The 19881-nt window shown below is 41.0% G+C and overlaps 1 long non-coding RNA gene across 1 annotated transcript in view; it reads right to left on the bottom strand.

Annotated features, from left to right (window-relative positions):
• Positions 1-19881, bottom strand: part of LOC128101961 (uncharacterized) — a 109048-nt gene that overhangs the window by 14103 nt on the left and 75064 nt on the right. Inside the window, exon 3 of the long non-coding RNA XR_008215259.1 lies at positions 4538-4632. This is a non-coding gene — a long non-coding RNA (uncharacterized LOC128101961). The remainder of the gene's footprint in view (positions 1-4537; positions 4633-19881) is intronic.

Genomic DNA, 19881 nt, shown 5'->3' with positions numbered 1-19881 from the left:
CTGATGTCATGACTCAAATGGACTTAATCAATATCTACAGAACATTCCATCCTAACAAAAAATAATATACCTTCTTCTCAGCACCCCAGGGAACCGTCTCTAAAATCGACCACATACTTGGCCACAAAACAAATCTAAACAGATACAAAACAATTGGAATAACCTCCTGTGTTCTATCAGACCACCATGGTCTAAAGTTGGATTTCAACAACAACAAAAACTACAGAAAACCTACAATCTCGTGGAAACTGAATAATACCCAACTGAATCACCAATGGGTTAAGGAAGAAATAAAGAAAGAAATTAAAGACTTCCTAGAGATCAACGAAAATGAATACACCACATATCCAAACCTATGGGACACTATGAAAGCAGTACTAAGATGGAAATTCATAGCACTAAATGCCCACATAAATAAGATGGAGAAATCTCACACTAGTGACTTAACAGCACACCTGAAAGCTCTAGAACAAGAAGAAGCAAAGTCTCCCAGGAAAAATAGATGCCAGGAAATTATCAAAGTGAGAGCTGAAATCAATAAAATAGAAACAAAGAGAACAATACAAAAAATTAATGAAACAAAGAGTTGGTTCTTTGAGAAAATCAACAAGATAGACAAGCCCTTATCCAAACTAACCAAAAGACAGAGAGAGAACATCCAAATCAACAAAATCAGAAATGAAAAGGGGGACATAACAACAGACATTGAGGAAATCCAGAGAATCATCAGGTCATACTTCAAAAACCTCTATTCCACAAAACTGGAAAACCTAAAAGAAATGGATAACTTTCTGGATAGGTACCACATACCTAAGTTAAATCAAGACCAGATAAACTATTTAAATAGTCCAATAACCCCTAACGAAATAGAAACAGTCATTAAAAGTCTCCCAACCAAAAAAAGCCCAGGACCAGATGGTTTCAGCGCAGAATTCTACCAGATCTTCAAAGAAGAGTTAATACCAATACTCTCTAAATTGTTCCACACAATAGAAACGGAAGGAACGTTACCAAACTCCTTCTATGAGGCTACAATTACCCTGATTCCTAAACCAAACAAGGATACAACAAAGAAAGAGAACTACAGGCCGATCTCCCTCATGAACATTGATGCAAAAATACTCAATAAAATACTGGCAAACGGACTCCAAGAACACATCAAAACAATTATCCACCATGATCAAGTAGGATTCATTCCAGGGATGCAAGGGTGGTTCAACATATGAAAGTCCGTCAATGTAATACACCATATAAACAAACTCAAAGAAAAAAAACCACATGATCATCTCACTAGATGCAGAAAAGGCATTTGACAAAATCCAACACCCCTTCATGATAAAGGTCTTGGAGTGATCAGGAATACAGGGAACATACCTAAACATAATAAAGGCAATTTACAGCAAGCCAACAGCAAACATCAAATTAAATGGAGAGAAACTCAAAGCAATTCCACTAAAATCAGGAACCAGGCAAGGCTGTCCACTCTCCCCATACTTATTCAATATAGTACTTGAAGTTCTAGCCAGAGCAATAAGACAACATAAGGAGATTAAGGGGATACAAATTGGAAAGGAAGAAGTCAAGCTTTCCCTATTTGCAGATGACATGATAGTATACTTGAGTGACCCCAAAGATTCCACCAAGGAACTGATACAGCTTTATAAACACCTTCAGCAACATAGCAGGATACAAGGTCAACTCAAAAAATCAGTAGCCCTCCTATATACAATGGACAAAGAAGCGGAGAAGGAAATCAGAGATACATCACCCTTTACTACAGCCACAAATGACATAAAATACCTTGGGTAACACTAATCAAGCAAGTGAAGTACTTATATGACAAGAACTTTAAGTCCCTGAAAAAAGAAATTGAAGAAGATGTCAGAAAATGGAAAGATCTCCCATACTCTTGGATAGGCAGGACTAACATAGTAAAAATGGCAATCTTACCAAAAGCAATCTACAGATTCAATGCAATCCCCATCAAAATACCAACACAATTCTTCACAGGCCTGGAAAGAATAATACTCAACTTCATATGGAAAAACAAAAAACCCAGGATAGCCAAAAGAATCCTGTACAATAACACAACTTCTGGAGGCATCACGATCCCTGACTTCAAGCTCTACTATAGAGCTACAGTAATAAAAACAGCTTGGTACTGGCATAAAAACCGACATGTGGACCAATGGAATCGAATTGAAGACCCTGACATTAATCCGCACACCTATGAACATATAATTTTTGACAAAGAAGCCAAAAGTGCACAATGGAAAAAAGAAAGCATCTTCAACAAATGGTGCTGGCAAAACTGGATATCAACATGTAGAAGGCTGCAAATAGATCCATATCTATCACCGTGCACAAAACTTAAGTCCAAGTGGATCAAGGACCTCAACATAAATCCAGCTACTCTGAACCTGCTAGAAGAGAAAGTAGGAAGTAGTCTTGAACGCATTGGCATAGGAGACCACTTCCTAAATAGAACACCAGCAGCACAGACACTGAGAGAAACAATCAATCAATGGGACCTCTTGAAACTGAGAAACTTTTGTAGAGCAAAGGATACGGTCAACAAGGCAAAGCGACAGCCTACAGAATGGGAAAAGATCTTCACCAACCCCACATCTGACAGAGGACTGATATCCAGAATATAAGGAACTCAAGAAATTAGACATCAAAATGCCCAACAGTTCAATTAAGAAATGGGCTATAGAACTAAACAGAGAATTCTCAACAGAGGAAACTCAAATGGCTGAAAGACATTTAAGGAATTGCTCAACATCCCTAATCATCAGGGAAATGCAAATCAAAACAACTCTGAGATACCACCTTATGCCTGTCAGAGTGGCTAAGATCAAAAACACTGAAGACACCTTATGCTGGAGAGGATGTGGAGCTAGGGGAATTCTCCTCCACTGCTGGTGGGAATGCAGGCTTGTACAACCACTTTGGAAATCAATATGGCGCTTTCTTAGAAAATTGGGAATCCATCTCCCCCAAGATCCAGCTATACCAGTCTTGGGCATATACCCAAGGAATGCTCAACCACACCACAAGAGCACTTGTTCAGCTATGTTCATATCAGCATTGTTTGTAATAGCCAGAACATAGAAACAACCTAGATGCCCTTCAACTGAAGAATGGATAAACAAAATGTGGTACATATACACAATGGAATACTACTCAGCAGAGAAAAACAATGACATCATGAGGTTTGCAGACAAATGGATGGATCTAGAAAAAATCATCCTGAGTGAGGTAACCCAGACTCAGAAAGACAAACATGGTATGTACTCACTCATAGGAGGATACTAGATGTGGAACAAGGATGATTGGACTGCTACTCACATCACCAGGGAGGCTACCTGGAAAACAGGACCCCAAGAAAGACACGGGGATCACCCAATGACAGAGAAATGGAATGAGATCTACATGAACAGCCTGGACATGAGTGGGGGTAGTGAAGGGTGAGGGTCGAGGGAAAGAGAGCTTGGGGGAGCGGGAGATCCCAGCTGGATCAACAACAGAGAGGGAGAACAAGGAATAGGAGACCATGGTAAATGAAGACCACATGAGAATAGGAAGAAGCAAAGTGCTAGAGAGGCCCACAGAAATCCACAAAGATACCCCCACAACAGACTGCTGGCAATGGTCGAGAGACAGTCCGAACTGACCTACTCTGGTGATGGGATGGCCAAACACCCTAATTGTTGTGCTAGAAACCTCATCCAACTACTGAGGGATCTGGATGCAGAGATCCATGACTAGGCCCCGGGTGGATCTCTGGGAGTCCAATTAGCGAGAAAGAGGAGGGTTTATATGAGCGAGAATTGTTGAGATCAAGGTTGGATAAAGCACAGGGACAAATAGCCAAACGAACGGAAACACATGAACTATGAACCAATGGCTGAGGGGTCACCAACTGGATCAGGCCCTCTGAGTGGGTGAGACAGTTAATTGGCCTGATCTGTTTGGGAGGCATCCAGGCAGTGGGACCGGGTCCTGTGCTCATTGCATGAGTCGGCTGTTTGAAACCTGGGGCCTATGCAGGATTGCTTGGCTCGGCCTGGGAGGAGGGGACTGGACCTACCTGGACTGAGTCTACAAGGTTGATCTCAGTCTGCGGGGAAGGCTTTGCCCTGGAGGAGATGGGAATGGGGGGCAGGCTGGGGGGAAGGTGAGGGGGACGGGAGGGGGGAGAACAAGGGAATCCGTGGCTGATATGTAGAACTGAATTGTATTGAAAAAAAAAAAAAGATGACTTTGGAAATGTCAAGTCCAGAGATGGCAATGGACTAAAAAGAGCAAAATGAAACTTCCTAGTGACAACTGTGTGTCCCTCCTCCCTGTGTCTTTGTCAGCCAATAAACCACCTTTCCAGCATGTTTGGCTTCTCCACAGATGAGATCTGAATCATACATCACAGGACATGGTAACTAACAGGCAGTCTTTTGCATTAGTTAAGTTTCTACTGCTGTGATAAAACTCAATGACCAAAGGCAACTTAAGGAAGAGAAAGTTTATTTTGGCTTACCATTCCAGACAGATAAGAGTTCATCATACCAGGAAGGCATGGCAGCCAGAAGGTATGGTGGCCAAAGCAGGAAGCTGAGAGATCACATTCCTCTTCTGAAAAAAAAAAATGAAGCAGGGAATTGAAGTGGGGTGAGACTATGAACTCTCAAAGCCTATCCCAGTAACAAACTTCTTTGGTCAACACCACACCTCCTAAACTCCCCAAACAGCACCACTGCTTGGCGACCAAGTGTTCAAATGCCGGAGCCTATGGGAGACATTCTCCTTCAAACCTCAGTAGCACCTTTCACATACCCTTATTTGAGGGATATGAATGTTCTGTACATCCCTTGAACTGAAAGATCTCTTTCTCCTTCACTCTCTATATTCAGTTGTTGCATGGTGATGACCTTTCTCACAGACTCAAACTTTTCCAAACACAGGTCCTAACACCAAGCTCCAACAGTGATGTTGGCAGAGTGTGAAGGTGTGGCTGAGTGTGAAGGAAGGGATTTAGCCACATATCTAGCCTGACATCCAATCCAAGCAATAAACTTGAAATAGGAATCCCTGACCATTCTATATATTTTTCTAATGATACCAGACTCAGAAGATGAAGAGCTCTAATTAGCCATTGTAGTACTAAGTCAAAATTTCCCCCATTGTATCTCCAAAGGGTTGTAAAATGGGCCATATAAAAAAAGGAGACATGAAAAGCAGAGGAGTGCTTAAGTAGAAAAGTTCCAGGAAGGAAGGGAGGATGAACGAAGGGAAGGGGACATAAAATGACTAAAATTCATAATATAAATTTATGAAACTTTCAAGCAATTAAAAGCTATCTTTAAAAATCTAAAGAAGTAACAAATGAGGAGTCCTTGCCTTCTCATCATTTCTCCAACTAGAATTTCTTCAACACTGTACCTACCATGCACCAAGACAAAATGAAGAATGACATGTAATCCAGGAGTTTTCATGCAAAGGCAACTTCATGTTTTAAACATGAGTATCATGAATTACATAATTAGCATGGCATTCTACTTTGCTGCTGCCGTTACTGTGTGCCCAGCTTGAGAATTCTAAGGAGAATTTCTCTTTCCAGCTGCTTCACTCCTGTCCCTCTCAAGAAGATATTTGAAATGGTTTGGGTATTGACTTTGATTTGCGGTAAAGCGAAAAAGAGATGTAGGAGAAACCCATCAAATATGGACATCAGCGACAGAATTAGACTGTGGAAAACACAGCAGTGTGAGAAGGAGGGTAGCATGGTGCTTATGGAATATTAGCTTTGGATGTAAGCAGGATGGGCCTGAATAATTGCTCATCATGAACTGACTGTGACTCTGGCAATGGGTTTGATTCCCTAGTCCTCTGTTTTCTTAGATCTAGGATAGAGATAAGAATAGTACATCTCTTCTCCAATGGCTGAAAGTCTCCATAAGACACTGTGTATCTAGAATCTGGTATAAGACCTAGAATGTGTTGCTAAGCAATGGGCTTAGCCATTGTTGGAGTTTCTATTTGGGTATCCACTCATATTGGGCAATATGCTTATCCTTTCTGAGATTCAGTTTCCCCTTTTAAAAACAGTGATAATAAAGTATTTTACCTTAGGAAGCAAGAAATGTAAAAGACCAGTGCAGAAATTAATGAAGTTGAGACAACATGAATAGTATATAATCAATCCATCAAATGATTCTTTGAAATGACAAATATGATTGAAAAATCCCCTAACTAAGCCAACCAAAAGAACAAGAAAGAAGACCCAATTTAATAAAATCAGAAATGAATATTATAACAGATACCAATGAAATCTAGACAAACATTAGGAAATATTTTGAAAACTTACATTTCAAAACACTGGAAATTTATAATAAATGGATATATTCTAAATATGTATGACCTACCAAAATTAAATCAAGAATGTATAAACAAGCATTAAGATTGAAACAGTGTGGTTCTGACCTAGGTCCTCTGCACATATATTAGGGTTGTGTAGCTTGATATTCTTATGATGTTCCTAAAGTGGGAGTGTATATGGGGGAGCATCTCTGACTCTTGCCTGTCCTGTGACCCTTTTCTTCCTACTGAGTTGCCTTGCCCAGCCTTGACATGAGGGTTTGTGCCTGATCTTATTGTAACTTGTTATGCCATGTTCAGTTGATATCCCTGGGAGGCCTACTCTTTTCTGAAGGGACATGGAGAAGTAGTGGATCTCAGGGAGAGCAGAGGTGAGTGGGACTAAGAGGAGTGGAGTAAGGGAAAACTATGGTTGGGATGTAATATATGAGAGAAGAATAAATTTAAAATATATTTCAAAAAATATTCTAATAGTAGGAAAAGATTCTCTACAAAGAAAAGCCCAAGAATGGATTCACTGATAATTTTTACCAAAATCTTAAGGAAAAGCTAATACTAATACATCTCAGTACTCCACGGCATAAAAATGGAAATAAAATACCATATTCTATGAAGCCAGCAGTGCTGACACCAAAACCAGAGAAAGATACAATGAAAAAAAAACCTGCTTCCCTGATAAGCACAGGTGCAAAATTTCTTAATAAAAATATCTGAACTCAGGGACCATAACCAAGTTGGTTTTATCCCAGAGGTGCAATGATAATTCAATATACACAATCAATAAATGTAATGCAGCATATAAACAGACTTAAGGACAGAAAAGTCATTATCATCACATTAGATAAAGAGAAGTCCTTTAACAAAGTTCAACATTCCTTCATTATAAATGCTCTGAACACACTAGAAACAAAAGGAACTTATCCCAGCTTAATAAAGGCTATATGAAACAAACCTAGAGCCAACATCATGGGAGCAGGGGAATTGAAAGCATTGTCTCTAACATCAGGAGTGAAACAAATAGGCAAGGAAAAAACAAAAGCTATACAACTAGGGAAAGAAGAAAAATTATCCTTACTTGCAGATAAGGTGGTCATATGCTTAAAAGATCCTTAAAATGCCACAAGAAAACATTTAAAACTGACAAAAAACACTTCCTTTAATAAATACAGCAGAATGAGAAGTCAACATACAAAAAAACAATCCTTTCTACATACAATGGAGGTACCGAGAAAGGAAATTGGAAGGAAGGAAACCCCAGTTATAACAGCTTAAAAATAAATAATAAAACATCTAGGAATAAACCTAAGGAAGTAAGTGACCTCCATAATGAAAACTCTAAAACATTGTGGAGAGAAATTGAGGAAGACAGTAGAAGATGCAAAGACCTCCCATGCTTCTGGGTTGACAGGATTAGTATTGCAAACATGCGTATTTACCAAAAGTGATGCAGTTCCCATCAAAATTTCAGAGATGGGTTCCACAGAATGAGAACAAACAATTCTGAAATTGCTGTGAGAAGACCCTGAATGGGCCAGGTCAGTTGTGAGCTGAAAAGCAATGCTGAGGTCAACCAGATGGCTTGGTGGGTAAGGGTGATTCTGCTAAGACTGGAAAACGTGTGATGGCTGAGACCCTGAGAAAAGAACCAATGAGAACTTTTTGAAAATGACTTTTATTTAGCACAAGAAATAATGCCAAAATCTGACAAATGGGATTCCATTAAATTAAAACTTCTCTGCACAAAGCAGTCACCAGAAAAAAACAATCTACAGAATGGGAGAAAAATCTTGGCTAACTAGACATCAGACTGGACTGGTATCCAGAATATACAAAGAAGCATATAAATTAAATGCCTGAAATCTCAAATTACCCAATCAATAAATGGGTTAATGAACTAAATAGGAAATTCTCAAAAATAAGAATAAGTGACTAATGCATACTTCAAAGAGCATTCAACAACTTGGTTATCGGGGAAGTGTAAAATAAAACAGCCTTCAGAATCCATCTCACCCCAGTCAGAATAGTTACCATGAAGAAAGTCAATGGCACCAAATGCTGGAGAGAATGCTGGAAAGGAAGACTCTCATTCACTGCTGGTGGGGATGTAAACTTCCTGAGCACTGTGGAAATCAGTATGAGGAGGATTTCTCAAAAGAACAGAAAATAGAACTACTACATGATCCAGCTGGATCGTTCATGGATATATACCTGAACTCTAATTCAACATACCACAGAGACTCGGACATCCATTTGTTGCTTCTCTATTCACAATAGCTGGGAAATGGAATCAGCCTAGATGTCCAGGAACAAATGGGAAAAAAAATGTAGTGCATTTACAGAGTGGAATTTTATTCAGCTGTGAAGTGAAATGAAATATCATTTATAGGAAAATGGATGGAAGTGGAAATCGTTATGTTAAGCAAAATAAGCAAGACTCAGAAAGACAAATAGTGTTTTCTTCCTGAGTAAGATCTAGATTTGTGTGTGAGTGTGTGTGTGTGTGTGTGAGTGAATGTTTGTAAGAAAGAAAAGGGGAAGGGAGAGAAGGAAGGAGAGAAAGAGAGAGAAAACTACAGGGGGGGACCATTCATATGAAAATAACAAGAGGGCCTGGAGATGGGTCAGTCTGCAGAGCTCTTTCAGTGTAAGCATGACAGTCTGAGTTTGATTCCCAGAACTCACATTTAAAAAAAAACAAAAAACAAAAACCAAACGGGTAGGTGGTGGCACACATTCATAATCCCAGTACTTCAAGACTGAGAGAGGAAGATCCCCGGGGCATGCAGGCCTGCCAACCTACCCTACTAAGTAAGTTCCAGGTGTAAGAGAGAGAGAGAGAAACCAACAGTGTCTCAAAATCCGAGATGGACGGCATTTCCTGTGTTTCCATCCTGCTGATAGCGGAACTTGACTTCTACCATCATGTGAGCCAATTCCTCAAGGACCAGGTGAAATCCTATCACAAGGGAACCTCCCAAGAATCCACAAGCATGACCCCGGCTAGGACTCCTAGCAATAGTGGGTATGTAGCCTGACCATCTCCTGTGACCAGGCAGGACTTCAAGTGGAGGGAGTGGGACACCAACCCAGCCACATAACCTTCGTCATGCAGTCTGTCCTGCCTGTAGGATGTGCTGGGGCAAAGATGGTCTAGAGATTGAGGGAGTGGCCAACCAATGACTGATCGAGGCTAAAACCCATGCCAGGAGAATAAGCCCACCCCTAACACTGCCTGGAGCACCAGGACCCACAAAGTGGATGAGCCAGGGATCTAGGATAGAACCAAACATAACTGGAAGAAAAAATGTCAATGTAATGATGCCTAATAATATCTGATATACACATAGATTGGTGCCTAGCCCAAGAATCATCAGAGAGGTTTTATCCAGCAACTGATGAAAACAGATGCAGACCCACAGCCAAACATTAGGTGGAGCTCAGGGAATCTTTCAGAAGAGGGAGAGAACGGATTGCAGAAACCAGAGGGGTCAAGGACACCACAAGAAAACTCACAGAATCAACTAACCTGGGTTCATAGGGATTCACAGAGACGAACCGACAACCAGAGAGCCTGCATGGAACTGACCTAGACACTCTGCTTAGATGTTACAGTTGTGTAGCTTGGTCCTCTTGTGGGACTCCATACAATGGGAACAGGGGCTGTCCCTGACTCTTTTGCTGGCTCATAGTGGGTCACTTTGCCCAACCTTAAAACATGGGGAGATGCTTGGTCTTACTGCAACTTAATATGCAATGTTTTGTTGATAGTCGTGGAAGAACTGCCGTTTCCTAAACAGAAATGGAAGAGGAGTGGATTGAAGGGGGAGGAGAGGGGGGTGGGAGACAGACTGGGAGGAGAAGAGGGAGGGGAAACTGTGGCCAGGGTATAAAATAATAAATAAATTTTAAAAAGAAAAAAACGATTCATTCCATTATCTCCTCTCCTTTTTTCTCCTCTCCTCTCCTCTTCTCTCACTTCCTCTTATCTCATCTCTCTCTCTCCCTCCCTCCCCTGCTCTTTCCCTCCCTCCATCCCTCCTCCTCCTTTTTCTCTCCTTTCCCTGACTGCATCTTTCCCCCTCTCTCCCTCTCTCCCTCCTGCTACTCTGGAACACCATGACTAATTCAAATATGGCTAAAGATCAAGTGATTTTATCTTGCAGTAGAAAGACAAGGAAAGGCCCCAAACTTTTCAGTAATTTCACAGCTACCCTCTGCTATCTCCTACCTTTCTTGCATCTTTTAGCCTCATTGGGTCTTTGTATGGCCGTTTTACAAACTATGTTCACTGTCCTTAAAACTCAGAATAATCCAGAGGCACCAGAGAATCACCTGCATACAGTGATTCACCCTAGTCCATGATTTCACCTACTTTTTAAAGATTTATTTTCTTTTTAATTATGTACATGTATGTTTGTCTGTGTTTGGGTGTCTGGGTACTGCAAACTGGTCCTCTGCAAGAGCAGTATATGCTCTTAACAGCTGAGCCATCTCTGCAGCCCCACAATTTTACTTTCTTTTATATTGTTGTGGGGGACGTGGGTGTACAAGTGTATGTTCCTATGCCTGGATATGTGGAGGCCAGAAATCAGGCGGGTCTCAGGCATCTCCCTCTGTCACTCTCCAACTTGTTTTTAAGATACAGTTTCTCACTGCACCTGGAACTCACAAATTCGCTAAACTGGATGGCTAGCAAGTCCCAGGGTTTATTTTTTTTCCAGCTCTGGGTTACAGATGTGTGCTGCCATGCATGACTTTCTATGTTGTTGGAGATCTGAACTCAGGTCCTCGTATTTGTTCAACAAGTGTTTTACCCATCGAGTCCTCTACTCAGCCTTTGATTTCACTTTATGGTTTCAGTGATCCATAGTCAATCATAGTCTAAAACTATTAAATGGAAAATTCTAGAGACAAGCCATTCATGGGTTTTAAAGGAGACATCCATTCCAAACAATGTGATAAAGTATTGCTCTGCCCCGCTTCATCCTGCCCGGAAGTGAGCCATTCCTTTGTCTGGTATACCCCTACCTACACACTACCTGCCCGTTAGTTACTATATGAACTTCTTGGTTACCAGATCTCCTGTTAAGGGATTATGGTGCTTAAATCCAGGTAACCTATTCTGTCACAAGGGTTATCATTCACTGTATTAGTTCATCTGACCACACAGGCATCCATCATCTCATATCATCATCCTAAGAACAGAACAATGTAATGAGATATTTTGAGAGAGAGAAAAAGCATAGTCAAAAATTTCTCTATTTTATGGTACTAACCTCCTACTATGTCTAATCTGCAAGCTAATAGCTGTCACAGGTATGTATGTGCGCCATGTATGCAGGTGGGAAGATAGTACACATGTATGATTTCAGTACTACACGCACTTTAAAAAATTGTTTTGTGTGTGTGTGTGTGTGTGTGTGTGTGTGTGCATTAGTATGCACATATAACACATGTGTGCAGGTGTCCATGGATGTCAGAGTCATAAGAGCCCCTGGAGCTGGAACTGTCTGACACAGGTACTAGGAACTGAACTTGTGTCCTCTGGAAGAACAGCAATTGCTCTCAGCCACTGAGCTATCGCTCCAGCTGCTCGCCAGCACTTTCAGACATCCACTCGGGGTCTTTAAAAACATCACTGCAAGTAAGCAGGACTACTGTGTTTTAAAGATTATCTGAGGGCAATTATTCACAAAATACAATGTTGTCCTCTGCCAATGTACCTGACAAGTGCTCACCCACACTGGCTTGAACACAGACCACGACAAGAAACCCACTCCCTGTGAAATGTGGTCCAAGCCTACCTTTAGCCACAGCTTTAGGAAATATACATGTAGGATGGGTGAGACAGCTCAGCAGGCGGAAGCACTTGGCCTGCAAGCCTGGTAACCTGAGCTCAGCCCCCAAAATCCCATGTAAAGGCGCAAAGAGAGAACCAGCACCACAAAGATGTCCCTTGGCCTCCACAAACCTCCCTCTTCCTCTCTCAATAACATAGATAGATACGTATGTATATATGTATATGTATGTATGTATATTATTGCATATATATAATCTTGCATTCAGCCCAGGTCTGTCTCTCTATACCTTCTATCCCTTTCTTGTATGTAGCTTTGCCTTTTGCAAACTCATAGTACGGACTGATGCTCCCTCCAGTACCACAGTTGTTAACTTTAACTCACCGTGCCCCAGTGTCCTCTTACCACAGCTGGATTAGGTGCATCTAGCTGGCGGTCACCTCCCTAATGTTCCTTATGCCCAGTAGATACTTAATGAGCACATGCTAAATAAAGGCTGGAAACACCTCTTTGCTGTGTGGCCTACTTTCTCTTGGTCAGGCTCATTCCACTGGGGCCACCATAAACAATCCCTTCCTCCCCACAGGTGCTTAACAGCACAGTCACGTACTGCTGAGTAAATGGAAAGAGAAAAGGAAGGTGGCAGAAACATTTCTTTAAAATTCCATCTTCGGGTGCACTGGGAGGCAATTTTCTTGCGCAGACACACAATCTGCCAGCTTGACAGTCACATATCAAAGTAAAGACCGGTCTAAGTGCTGTCCGTTTCCCTCCCAATGTGCAAGAGGGCTCACATCATGTCCTGTGGAGCTGGGGACAAATGGAGAGAAGAAGAATATATCCCTGATTGATGTTTGCTTGGGTTATTTTGAAAGTGGTCACGGAGCCTTCCACTTTGCTGAGTTCTTTATACAACACATCCAAATTTTCACTGAATATTTAAATGTTCAGTCCACATTCAAGCACTTGACAGCTGGTTGAGTTTTCATTTAAAAAAAAAAAAAGAAGATAAAGAGTCCCACATTTCCTGGAGACCATTGAGGAAGGAATTGTATCACTAACTCAATACTGCCCAAAGCAAAGGAACTCAAACCAGGCTAGATGTGCAAGACAGCCTGACCTTTTTAATATAATGACAAATTATTATTTTGTATGGAGCTGGGGAAGTAATATGATTGGAGATTGTATTCATTAAGATTATGCAAATAAGGGCATCTGGTCTCATCACTTTCCAAAAGAATGTTAAAACACGCTTCTCTTACTGTTTTAGTTTGAACTGAAACTGTGGACTTAAGAACAGTGGATACCAATAACATCAGCCCTATAAAGCAAGGTACTGAGTCTGCAGAATCTTTGCATTTCTTAGCTTTGGGGCTGCAAGGGGAGGACTGACTAGGAAACCATTGGTGGTTTCTCAGGCATGTCCATGTACAAGGCAGCTTTAAAGAAAACATTTGTGAGTGTGGTCACTGAGCCTTGGAATTTAGAAGAGTGCAAAATGGGACCTGAAAAACAAGTCTAAAAGTAAGAATCTTGTCAGCATAATGGCAGAGTGAATAACTTGAGGCTATGTTGAAAACCAGTGCCTTACTGAAGTTTGCTGAGACTTCTAGTAATCTGCCTCCTCCTGCAATCCACTTGCTTCCTTCCACAGCCCCAAGCTTCCCTGAAAATGATGTCATCCAAAAATGGCCTTCGGGCAGAAGATGAGCCCACCAGAAAGAAGCTAAACATGAACTGATTGTGTACAGGAGAATTATCAATGCCCAGCCAGAGGTGACCTGCTGGGAACTGCGAATGCATCTAAGCAACCTCCCAAGACAGAGGCAGCCCCACCTCTCCCCTGCAGTACAGTACATTCAGTGGGCAAAGAGGAGAAGGGCAGTGTGCAGAAACAAATGGCCTTCTCCTTCCTTTCCCCAAAAGGAGGTGCAAAGACTTAGAGGAAGGAGAGCTGGTTTTGGTGCTGGAGATTGACTGCAAGGCCTCCAGCATGCTAGGCAAGTGGTTTACCACTACACTCCTTCTCCAGGCCCAAGACAGAATATTTTATTTGGGTGGAAATGTGTACATTTTCAGTGTTTGACTAAGCTGGGTATTTCATAACCTTGAAAAGAGAGAAACATTCATTTACCTCTACAAGAAGGATCAAAAAAGAATGTGACCCGGCTAAGATCTCATGTAGAATTTAGGGGAAGCGACTCTGTAGGAAGACGTGTTAAGAAAGAATAAAGCTGATTTCCACAGTGTCCCAGTGAGTCCAGCTTTAAGATGTGTCAGTAACAAATGTCTCACTTAAAAACATAACAGAAACAGACCATTGCTCTAAGTTAAAGCCCACAGTGCTCACACAGCAGGTGCATGTATACCTGGACCCTGACAATCTTCTAAGCTTCACCTCCTTCCCTGCCCCCTCATTAACTCCAGCTATGCTGCTGTGAGCAAAAGTTCCCAGAAATAAGCCTCATATCACATTAAACATTCTACATGAATGATTAACTACTAACTAGAACTCAACAACATGGAGAGGTTGGAATGTTGCAGGTCCAGAGCCAACTTATCTTGAGCTATCTCTAAGTTTCTTGGTAGCCGTTATTGCCCACCTCTGTGTGTCACCTACCATTCTTGTGAGTCTTGGGTAAGTCCTTTTGGAATGTATGAACAGACCAACTCAAGAGCTGAGAATGAGCCAGACAGCATCTGAGCACGCCAGCAGGGACTGATCTACCTTACTGTAACTTGCCTACCTGATGTTTGCACAACTGTATTTGAAGAGTGTCTTGACTTATGACACTTCTTTTTTTGTTTTGTGACTATAAAAACTTTATGAAGCAGTTACCACTTGAGAACATGAAATTTGAGGTGACCCAAATTTGTGTTTTCAGGCCATGGTCCCTCCAGAATGGACGATCTCATACGTCCTTTGAGGTGAGGACTGTGTTTCTTTTGTCAGTGTGGCTCTCTGGCATCTCCTCAAAAATATGAACTGTCTGTCATCTGAAGCACAGACTTTGCCCTTTGCCTTGGAATTGCTAAGTAGCTCATGCTATCAAGTGTAAGACAATAATTCCTTAGGAACGGATTTGTTAAGAATAGAAGCCAAGAGAGCTCATAGAGTTAAAATTACAGGATACAATGGGGCTTTTCCAGAGGGCATGCCATCCTTAGTATTTTATTTTGCTTTGCTTGCTCACTCAGGGACAGTGAATCCACAGTCAGCATACACATCCACTCCTAGCTGGGAAGAGACTTAGAATCTGGGTGCCACAAGGAAGTAAAACTTCCTCAAAAAAAGTCAGAACACAATTAGCACCATACTGGAAGGCTTACAAAACAACCCAAACCCACTAGTTTGAGGATTCAATTCAAAGTTTCTTCCTCAGCCAGTTAGTAGCCATGGCCATTGAGTAGGTTGCTTACAATATCTGTGCTTCAACTCTTTCATTTTAAGATAGTAAAAGTAGCTTCCTTTTAGGATAGTGGTGGGGATTAAACGAATGAACATCCCAATCTCACTGTGCACAATGCACGCTGAGTTTACATAGAATAAGTGCTACGATACTGTGCTTTCTAGGAAATTTTTCTATGACTTCCCTGACTGTACAGATAGATATATCAACTCAAGCCACCACATTTCTCCTTCCAGCACTTACATGTGAACTTACACTATGATTTAATTCAAACGTACTTATCCCATTATGTGTGTTATGGGTGTGTTTATATGACTCTTATGTAAATGTGTGTGTGCCACTCACTCTATAACAGCAAAGCAAACATGTGTAACGTTAGATTGTATTCCCAATGCAGAGCATACATCTGAAGAGGGTGGTTATAGAGTGGTCCCCAAAGATATCCAGTTCCTAACCTCTGGGACCAATGAATGCTACCCTAAGTGACAAAAGAGACTTTGAAGATGTGATTAAATTAAGGACCTTAAGCTGAGAAGACTCTCTTGGATTATTCAAATGGACCTCACCATTGATCCCTAAGTTCCTGGTAGGAAGGAAGTAGCAGGGGAGACTTGACTACAGAAAAAGAGAAAGCAGTGTGATGAGAAAAGCAAGAACTGGAATAACATCAGGGGAGAATCATGACTGGGGGATGCAGGCAGTTTCTAGAAGCTGAACAAAGGGAAACACTGGTTCCTCCTTAGACCCTTTAAGACATGAACAGCACAATGACATTGGCCCACTTTAAGTGCTCCTGGATTTCTGACCTACAGAACTGTATGAGAACAAATCAGTATTGTTTTAAGTTATAAAATGTGCAATAATTTGTTTCAAAAGACATAGACACTTGAGAAAATGTTTGATATCACAATGAAATTCACTATCATATGTAATACATGCTAGTATTTTTAATTATTGAATAAATAAACGAGACACAAAATGTCAGAAATGGTACTGGAGAGATGGATCAGTTGCAAAAGTATTTTCTCTAAAAGCATGAAGACCTCAGTTGGATCTCTAGAACTCACATCAAAAATACCAGGTGTAGCGGCATGGACTTTTAATCCAAGTGCTGGGGAGGCAGAGATTCGCAGGTCCCAGCAGCCAGCTTACCCTACTTGCCAAGTTCCAGGCCAGGAAGAGACCCTGGCTCAAAAAAAGAAAAAAGAAAAAGTAGTTGACACAAGAAGAGCAAAACCTGAACTTGTCCTCTGGCTTCCACATGCATTCAGTGGACATAAGTGTACATACACTTGCACAGACACACTGACACATCCACATACACACACATATGCAAATGTCAGAAAGATTAGAAGTCAAGTCACAGGTGCTGAAGCTTGAGAAGTCTTCATAATAAATACCATCTGAGTAATCTGTTTTGGTTCACAAAGCTAAACACTCCTTTAAGTTGTTCATCATACCACTGAGTTGATAGCAAGTTTCTTTGTTGGGAACTAAAGGAGTTTTCACTATTTTATTAAGCAGATAAAAAAGATTGAGGAATAATGGGTATCTCAAGCTGGCCAGGATGACATAAGAATCAAGTTCAAGGTCAGCCATTTATGTTGTACATTGCAACATGGTAGCCCTGTAGAAGTTATTCAGCTATGCACAAAATATGCCATGTAATTGGCCCTAGAAAGTACCAATGGCACTGTCACACAGAGCCCACACTGAGCACTGGCTGCCCCCAGTGTCACTCCTGCAGCTGATGTTCCTGCTGCACAGTGGCTGGATTTTCTTGCAAAGGTTGAAAAAGTAAGGGCTGAGCATGGGCAAGAGGTAGCTCATTCTGCTAAGAAGACTCTTAAGTGGGGACAGGGAAGATAATCTAAATGCAGGAAGGAAAGTTTGAAGTGATGAGAAACAAGAGATGACTGCATGTTGCCATCATAGCCAAAGGTTACAGTGAGCTCATTTTCAAGCACCTGAATTCACAAAATTAGAATGTGTAGTCATGGATCTAATGACCTCCTGTGTTCAATCACTTCTAAATTCAAATTAAAGCAGGTAACTGAATATGGAAGCTGTTGAGGTTAAATATGTTCTTGTCAATCTCTAGATGTAATGAAAATGCCCTGAGGGAAGGAAGAAGGGAGGGAGGGGGGATGTGTGTATGTTTTATATTCATGTATACATGTGTGCAGATGCCCTCACTCCTGCCTGCACAAGTGGAGGCCAGAGGCTCACATTTTCTCTATCACTCTCTATCTAACTTGTTGAGATGGGGTAGGCTCTTACACTAAATCTGGAGCACGCAATGTCAACTAAACTGACTGGCCAGAGAGTACCTGGACTGACCTGTCTTAGCCTCTGCAAGACTAGGGTTACAAATGTATGCAGCATTCAGCTTTCAGGTGGATCCTACAGATCTGATGAACTCAAGTCTTCATGCTTTTGCAGCAAGCACTTTGCCCACTGAGCCATCTCCTCCGATACACTTACCTTCAGAAATTTGTAAAGATAGATTTTGAATGATATGATCAACAAAGAAATGCCTGGTTTTGTTTCCTTTCTGTACTGTCTTATTGGATTAAATTAAACCAATATTAGCTACTTGTCAAAAATAATAGAAGTATTCTTATATGGAGGCAATCAAATGTCTAAAATAGTGGACATTGAAATGTCACTATAATAAAGGAAGGATAAAAACCCCAGACTTGAAATGCCTCTGGGCTATCAAAGACTTGCCTAAAAAATAGCCATAATTAATACTTTTTTCCTTTTCTCTATGTCAGGCAATGTGATAAGAACTGAGGTTTTTATATGTCTAAGAAAGTCTTCCTTCTCTAAGAGTTTGAGGCCAGCCTGGTCTACAGAAAAAGTTCCAGGTTAGCAAGGGCTACACAGAGAAACCCTGTCTCAAAAACATAAAAAAAGGACAAGAAGAAGGTCGTCCCTTAAGGTCTTTATATCCTATATAGGATTATTGCATGATGCTGGCACAAAAAAAAATATTAAATATAAGATATAACTGGTGCTTTAGTAAATGTATTACGAGTTTAATTGAGTCTACCCCTCATTCTTCTATTGAAATCCAACTCCCATACTTCTTCAGGCCTTGGCCTTACTGGAAGTAGGTTCAACTAAAAATGTCATTAAGATGAGGTCAGATAGGAGCATGGGTGGGTGGACCTCCTCATCGAAGGGACTACTGTTCTCATTAAAGGAATGACATGCCTGCTATATAGGCATGTGACTGTAATCCCAACACTTGAAAGGTAGAGGCAGAAAGATCATGAAGGAGTTCTAAACCAGTCTCAGCTACAAATGAGTATGACCGCAGCCTGGGCTGTATGACATTCTGTCTCAAAGCAACAGCAAAAGAAATACCACATGAAGAGACAGACACACATGCACATGAGGGTGGAGAAGCCATAAGCCAAGTCACTTCCTGCTGCAGGATGGTCTTTCTGTATGCTGTGAGTATGTGTTGCTACCATTGGTTAATGAAGAAGCTGCTTTGGCCTATGGTAAGACAGGTTATAGCCAGGTAGGAAATCCAAAAGAGCTACAGGGAGAAGGAAGGTGGAGTCAGCACAGATGCTGAGAGCCACCAGGAGAACAAGATGTAATGGAACACAGACAAAGCCACAAGACATGTGGAAATACATAGATTAATAGAAATGGGTTTATTTAAGATGAAAGAGCTAGTTAATAATAAGACTGAGCCATAGACCAAACAATTTGTAATTAATATAAGCCTCTGTATGTTTATTTGAGAATAAATATATACTTCTCTAAGCCACTCAGTGTGTGGTACTTTCTAGTGAAGGGCCTAGAAAAATGATACAAATACACAGGTCAAATGTTCTCTTAACACATGGAAATGAAGAATTCATTATGCCTGTGAATATAAAGAGGCAACCTCAGAGAGGGTATTCTCAGTGACATGTGTGTAAACTACTACTTGAGCAAATGCATCCCTCCAGAGGGAAATGAATGCAGGAAAAGATAAAGGAAAATTTGCCAAAGGAAACCTCTAGAAAGCCAACTTAAGATTCACTGTAGATGTCATGCATCTAATTGTTCTCCATGACCCAAAAGCCTAACATAATGAAGGATCCGTCGTATCTGATAAATAAGTAAATGAATGTATGGCATAGAAACTGAAATGTGGAACCAGAATAAACACATAAAATAGGAGCAAATTCCAAGTAGTTAATGGAAGAGAATGCCAATAATATCAGATTTTCTCTTCCTGAGAAGATTTTACATTTTTTATTTATTTATTATATGGGGCAGTTTCTATACATGTG

The sequence above is a fragment of the Peromyscus californicus genome, unplaced genomic scaffold (assembly GCF_007827085.1).
Source record: "Peromyscus californicus insignis strain IS unplaced genomic scaffold, ASM782708v3 Scaffold_7__1_contigs__length_154581171, whole genome shotgun sequence".
Taxonomy (NCBI): domain Eukaryota; kingdom Metazoa; phylum Chordata; class Mammalia; order Rodentia; family Cricetidae; genus Peromyscus; species Peromyscus californicus.
The sequence above is the reverse complement of the archived record's forward strand: the minus strand, read 5'-3'. Positions and strand labels throughout refer to the sequence as shown.